A 7,259-nucleotide genomic window follows, 5' to 3' on the forward strand; every position below is an offset into this window, starting at 1 on the left:
GTCTAAGGCACCTGCTGGTGGGGACTCACAGGGAAAGGGTAGAAAAGACCCAGCATGTCTACACAGCACATTTGGGACAGAAGAAGCAGGATCAAAAGGAAAATAAAAACTGCCATTGTTAACCTCTCCACAGCTCTCTCACCCATATCTGTTTGACCAGTCCAAGGCTAAGAAGCAAGTACAACTTTTCCACATGACTCTCTGTGCCAGGTGCCTCCTCCAGATCTCTTTCTGGCTGGCTTACCATCCTACTTCCTGCTTTCCTCAGGTGTCCTCTCCAACTCCTTTTCCTCCCAACTCAACTCCACCCTTCCTTGTGTAAAGCAGGGTAACATGGAAACTCCCCTTTCTTTAGGGACCATCCTGTTACAAAAAGGTAAAATGTCTTCAGCTCAACATGTGTGTTGGAAAAGCTTAAATGAGGTTGCTGCTAAGGACAATAATTTTTTTTTTTAAATATGTGGCAACTAGAAAATCAGTCTTGTTTATAGTAGCAAAAGCAGGAACTTTCTAACTTGAGCTCTGGAAGTTTAAAAGGAACACTTGATGGATTGACTCCTTTTCCTGACTTCCTACAAATAATGATTATATTCCCAAAGGGGAAGGCAAAAACATTTACTTTAGATGTTTATGGGACCAAATGTAAAACTGAAGAACTAAGAGTGATGGCTTAGCATAGGCTTTGGCGGTAGGAATTAATATGAATACAGATATCTATCCTCAGATAGTAATGGCATAGAAGTTTCTGGAAGTACAAGTGACCAGATATTCCTCCATCCCCCCAATTATTCTTCCCTCTTCATTCTTCCCTCAAAAAATTAAAAAAAAAAAAAAACTAGAAAGTTTGAAACTTGGGGCCTCCCTGTAGTACAGGAGTTAAGTTGCAGCATTATGAATCCATCAGCAGCCACTGCACAACGAGTTCAAGCCCCAGCCAGGGAGCTAACCTGCATTGTGCAGCAGACCTCTCCTGTCTCTCTCCTACTACTTCCCTCAGATGTGTGTTTCAGTGTATCTGCTTATTGTGCTCCCTGCTTTGTCTCTGGTGAATTCTCTCACTCATTGTACCTCTAGCTGTACCCCAACTCTTGTATGTATAAATAAATTAAAAAAAAAAGTCTCAACATTTCTTGGAGATGTAGGGAAGTTTCTATTAAAATTGCTATCAGCGATAATGATGGAGGATAAAGATAGAAAAGTTGGAAAGGAGGCACCACAACTAGAAACATGGCTTACACAAAGTCTGCAGAGTTGAAATTGGGGTAGAAATGATTAACAGTCATTAAACAATTTTTAGGAACTAAAAATCCTTAGATACCAAGGCACAGGCCAAAACAAAATGTCAAGCGGCTGTTGGTGTCATAGGGCACAAACCTGAGGTAAAGATAATGGAGATTAAACATCATTAACCAGAATCAAAAACAAATGTACCAAGCCACAAAGGATTGAGTCCCTCCCAGAGAGATGGTATCAGTGCAGTTTCTGCACTGGCACAGACACTTTCCTTCCACCCACCTGTGACTATGCAGGTGCTTCTTTTTGCCAATTCTCTCCCTCTGCAGGGCAGAGCCTACCTTCCCACTTCCCTCAACAGAGGCAACCTGTAACCATGCAGGCCTCTCTCATGCAAATGACTTTTATTCTTCTCTTCCTTTTATAATAAACTTGCCCTTTTGGATAGAAGTAACATCTGTCTCGTGGAGAAACTTACTTGGGAAACTCGCCATGCTCCCCTGAAAGGGGAGCTCTGGTTAAAATTTTCCCAGAGGAAACCCAAGGACCCCACTGTCCGAACCCAACAACACCAAAACAACTTCCATAACACCAGGAAATCTCACAACAAGGAACTAGAGGGTATATGGAGTAAGTCAGAAAGCCACCATAATTCAATAGCGGAAGAAATCTGAAATGATGGACATGTTAAGAGCCCCAATGTGTAATGGGGTAGCCTGAGTATGGGCATTCATCCATGCACGCAAAAGGGGTTTCTAAGTCTCATCTGCAGGCACACACAGAAAGGTTAATAAAGGATTTATTTACAAAAAGGGGAACTGAAGAAAGGAATAACTCAGGGAGAAGGGGATAAGTTGGTGAATGTGTTCTACAAGTTCTGCTGAACTGGGACCACAAAAGCCTGCTGAAAACTGGAGAGAAAAAAAGCAAGAGTTGCCCCTCCCCCCCCCACCCCCAAGGCCCAAATGTCTGGTTATATACCAAGTCTGGCTGTTGAACTCCACCCTCAGTTCCCAGCAATCCTCCCTTTGGTGGTGATGGAATTATAGGATTTATAGTCCTTGTCTCTTGGATTTCTGATCTGGGTGAGCATGGAGTTCATAAAACCTGTGTTTGTGTAATCTGTTCAGGGTATTCTTTCCCCCTAAAGAACAAGGAAGAACTTGCCTAAGGAGAAAATTCAGATCTGTCTGTTGCCTCTACCATCAGGAACTGAAGGGGATCCCAGAAATTAGAAAATTAGAAGAGAAGAGACACATAGCATTAAAAAAAAAAAAAAAGCTAGATAAATAAGATTCTTAAGTGCTTCTAGAGCTCACACCAACCTTAAGGGGCACACACGAGGAACAAGTTTTACTGTGGAACTGTGGAAACTTCAGTTCTCTTTGTCACTGGGGTTACTGTTTTGGTGCCCAGTGTTTCTGCTAGTCAAGCTAAAGCACAGAGTCAGGCAGGGGCCCAGTTATCTGCTGAAAAAAGCAGGCAGACATGGCAGAATAGCAAGATCAGCTAGACTACCTTACTGGTCAAGACAAGAGTTAGGTGTAAACAGGTACTAGAGACACATGCCTTGACTAGCAGGACTATGGACCACCTTCCCCAGCCCTCCCCAAGCAATAGCTCCTAGTCCCCACTCTAACTTACACCAGATAATGAACCCCCCATAGTAACCCCAACAAATGATTGGGGTATTTGCCCATCTTCTCTGACTTGGTTGCCAATAAATATGAGAATGTCCATCGATTGGGGCTGCACTGTTTTTGGGGTGTAAGTTCTTATAGGCCTCTCTCCAATTGGACTTTGTCTTTTTCCTTCCTCCCACTCTGCTCCCCACACTGCTGCCCCTTGATGTATTATAGGGCATGGAGAGTGGCACCCCAGACCCCCAAAACTTGCCTGCTCTAAATAGTGCCATCTGCCACATCAAGCAAAACATATAGACTGTTAATGGAAAGAAACTTTAATATAATTAGTGTGGGTAAAAATCTAGCCAAAGAGGATTGGCCCAAAGCATGGCCCAAAAGCCTGCCACATTTCTAGACACCTTGCAATGGGAAATTATAGAAAACCATCGAAACAGTCAAACTGTAACAGGGTGATCCCCAGGAAAAGGAGAGGTTCCAGTTTCCCTGCCCCACCCAAAGGAGAGTGGAGCTGGACAGAGAGGAGAGCAATTTGGCCAAGAGAATGAGGAGAATGGAAGCAGGATGGAGAGCTAGAAGGAGACCTAAGGGAGGCACATGGAGCAGCTCTTGATTCTTAGCCCTGGACTGGTTGACACAGATGTGGGTGAGAGAGACCTATGGGGAGGTTAATTTTGATCAAGGTGATCAAAATCATCTTGATTTTTATTTTGCTCTTCTCCTCCCAGACTTGTCTGGCCACTTCTGCCCCTTTTCTATGGGTCCCTGCAGGAAGGTGCTTTAGACTTATCACAGGCTTTTGGGCCTTGCTTTGGGCCAATCCCTTTTAGCTGTGCTTTACCCACAAGGGCATGGGTAACTTGAGGTGTTTGATTTAGAAATTATATTTTTTTGTCTATTCAGTATTGCAAAATCATTGTATTAAAGTTTCTTTCCATTAAAGTTCTTATATATTTTGCCTTGATGAGATGGGTGGCAGAACCTATTCAGAGCCGGCAGGTTTTTTAGGTTCAGAAGTGCTATTCTCACTGCCCTGTAACTAAACAAGCATGAGAGAAAAAGCAAAATCAAAATCAAGATAAAACCTGCTGACCCTCCCTGGTGATACAATGGGTAAGGACTCAGCTCTGCAAGGGAGATGCAGTCCCTTCACTGCCAATTCGACCCCCAGCCAAGAAGGTGGCCCACACAGTGCGGCAGACTTCTCCTGACCCACCTGCTTCTCCCCTTAGCAGTGTACTTCTTCAACATGCCTGTTCTGCGTCCCCCACCCCCCACTCTGTCTCTGGTGAATCCTCTCACCTCCCCTGTACCTCTGGCCTATACCCCATTTCTATGTGCATAAATAAATATTTTATAAAAAGATAAAAGCAGCCATCATTTACCTTCCCATGGTTCTCTTACCCATAGAGTTTCACCAGCCCACGACTAAGGAGCACGCACAGCTTCTTGCCATGTCTCTGTGTCCTGTGCCTTCTCCAGATCCCTCTGGCTCTCCAGCCTGCTTTCTCCTCCTCCAGTCCCTCTCCAGCTTTCCCTGCCTGCTCAGCCCCACCCTCCTTTGATTGGGGCTGGGAGCCTAGAACCTCCCCTTTTCCTGGGCACCACCCTGTTACAGAGGCAACCTCTTAACCCTGCTTAATTGTGATATTGAAATTCCCTGAAGCTATTGGAAAGGACGAGCTAGTGAGCAGCTGTCCTGATTGTCCACCTTCCCAGGTTTGACTGTAGTAGGTCTTTTGAGAAATAACTCCCAACAGTTGTAGAACACCTTGTCAGCACCAAGCATGTCTAAGATAGAATACCTTAATCACTCATAGAGCAAGAAAAGGAACCTTGCATCCTCCTTGTTGCTGCCACAAACAATGTGGCATGTGATATCTCTAGCATCAGAGTAGAAGGGGAGGTCAGTGTAAAACCTTAAGTCAATCCCTACATGCTTGATTCGTGGGAGGTGCCAAGGGAAGAAGTGCACCATAATGTTAAATGACTCAGGGGCATTTCTGAAACAATCTAGGAGGATTGCTTTGTGGGAGATTAATGACCTAGGGGATCATTTTAAAGAACTGTTGGTTAATAGGATCATTACTGAATCATAGCCCATATGCTTCTCCAATTGTGGTAGTGAGAAAAGAGTCTGGAAAAATTGAGTGTGAATTATCATACTGTTAATTGCTGAGCTAAGAGTGATCAATAGGCTGCTTGTAAAGAATGCCTAGAGTTCACCTTCTTAGATTTGCAATTTTGCCAGACAGCAGCTACATTGAGAGGGTATAGAGAATAGAGCTTTTATCTGAAGAGCAAGACTTTTCTATGCTAGGAATGATGCCTCAGGGTCACTCAGTAAACAGTGTCATCAACCCTTAGTGGAAAAGGCTGTGGCAGGAACTAGCTTCAGGCAACTTCCCTTGATCTGAATCCTCCATAGTTTCTTAAGGAAAATAGCTGAATCACTTCTCCCCCAGCAAGTTACTCAAGAAAGTTGTGGTCCATGTTCCACCCACGTCTTCTCATTGTTCACCTCTAAGCCAAAAGCTGCTTGCTGTGTTGTAGTAAAGTTCTTTACTGGAAGGCAGGCTTTCTCCTCCCCCAGGTAGCACAATAAGTCTGATGTCAAGTCCAGACAAACGAATGACGGTTAATTCTTGAAAAGTATCTCCACCAAAGCAGAGCACTCACCTCTCCCTGGGGATAATCTGTTGAGTTGGTAATACCACACTGATAAATATGAGTTGTGGAAAAGGCTAGGAAATGCAAGATGCCGCTAATGAGCAAGATCCTGGCTCTTTATTCTCATCATAATTATACATCATCAATTGTGTGGGGAAGGTAGACAAAGAGAAAAGAAGGGGTAAAACTAGAAGAAATGCTGTGTCTATAGATTCAATGATAAAAAGTCTACCCCCCCCCCCACATACACACACTTCTCATTTGCTAGATGGTTTAGTATTGTGATTGAAATCAAACCCTAGATTTAGTTTCAATCAAGGCATTCCACTGATCAGCTTCTGGGGTCCCTTTGTAACTGGGTGGTCCCTAGGAGAAGGGAAGTTCCAGGTTCCCTGCCCCACCCAGAAGGAGGGTAGAGCTGAGCAGTGAAAAAGGAGAATGGAGAAGAGAGAAGAAGAGAAGGAAGCCAGATGGAGAAAAAGATGGAGACCTAGGGAAGCCACGTGGAGCAGCAAGCATGTGATGAAGAAACCGGGCTTGTTTCCTGACCCTGGACTGGTTAAGGCAGATGTGGGTGAGATACCTGTAGGGAGGTGACTATGGCAGTGTTTATATTGATTTTGATGTTGCTCTTTTCCTTCTAGATTTGTCTGGCCATTTCTGACCCTTTTCCATGTGTCCCGGCCAGAAGGTGCTTTAGTCTTGTGGCAGCTTTCAGGCCTTGCTTTGGGCCAATCCCTTTTGGGTTGACTTTTGCCCACGAGGGGATGGGTAACTTCAGGTGTTTGATTTAGAAGTTATATTCTTTGTGTTCCATATTGTATATTCACTGTATTAAAGTCACTTTTCATTAAAGCTTTATATGTTTTGTCTTGTTGTGGAGGATGGCAGAACCCACTTAGAGCAGGCAGGTTTTGGGGCTACAGGGGTGTCCCTCTCCCCCTGTCCTCTAACAGATTTGCTGCCCTATAACATCTTGTCAAACCTCAGTCAATGGGCCCCACGTGTTTCTGATCTTACACATACAGTGATGTGTAAATGGAGAGTAAGCTTATGCACCAGTTAACTTTCCCCCAGGCGTCCTGGTCTTATTGTGATGCACACCCTACCCAGAGTGATCAAGCTTTCACACTCTTGATAGATTTGAAAGACATCTTGTAGTGTTGGACACCTATTGTTACAGGGCACCCCAATGTGAATTGGGTTGCCTGTCTGTGGGTCTTTACCCATGCGCTTACGATTCAGTCGTATTATGGACACACTCAAAAGGTAAAATAATGGATGTATTTATAAGGAGAAAGGTAAAGGAATAACCCAGGGAAAGAGGGAGAGAAACACAGGGTAACTAGGATGTCCTACCAGTTCTGCTGACTTGGACTCCACTTGCACGCTGAAAACCGATTGAGCGCCAAAAACGATCAGCTGCGAACCACCAGGTCGCCCCCAGAGCCCACAGGTCCGGTTTTATCCCAACCTGGCTGCTCAGCTCCGCCCTCACGTCCCGGCCTGCTTCTTCTTGGTACTGATGGGATTTGGAGTTCCAGCATCTGGAGTAGGGCGGAGACCATGAAACCTGTACCTGTTACACTACAATTGATTGACTGGGCAGTTCTGACCTTGCATTAGAATGCAGAACCAGAATTGAAGGTAACAAAATGGTGGCCAAACAGGCACACAATAATCCTAAAGTGAGATATGCACAGACTCCATGAG

Source organism: Condylura cristata, unplaced genomic scaffold (assembly GCF_000260355.1).
Source record: "Condylura cristata isolate star-nosed mole 26May11 unplaced genomic scaffold, ConCri1.0 scaffold00003, whole genome shotgun sequence".
Taxonomy (NCBI): Eukaryota; Metazoa; Chordata; class Mammalia; order Eulipotyphla; family Talpidae; genus Condylura; species Condylura cristata.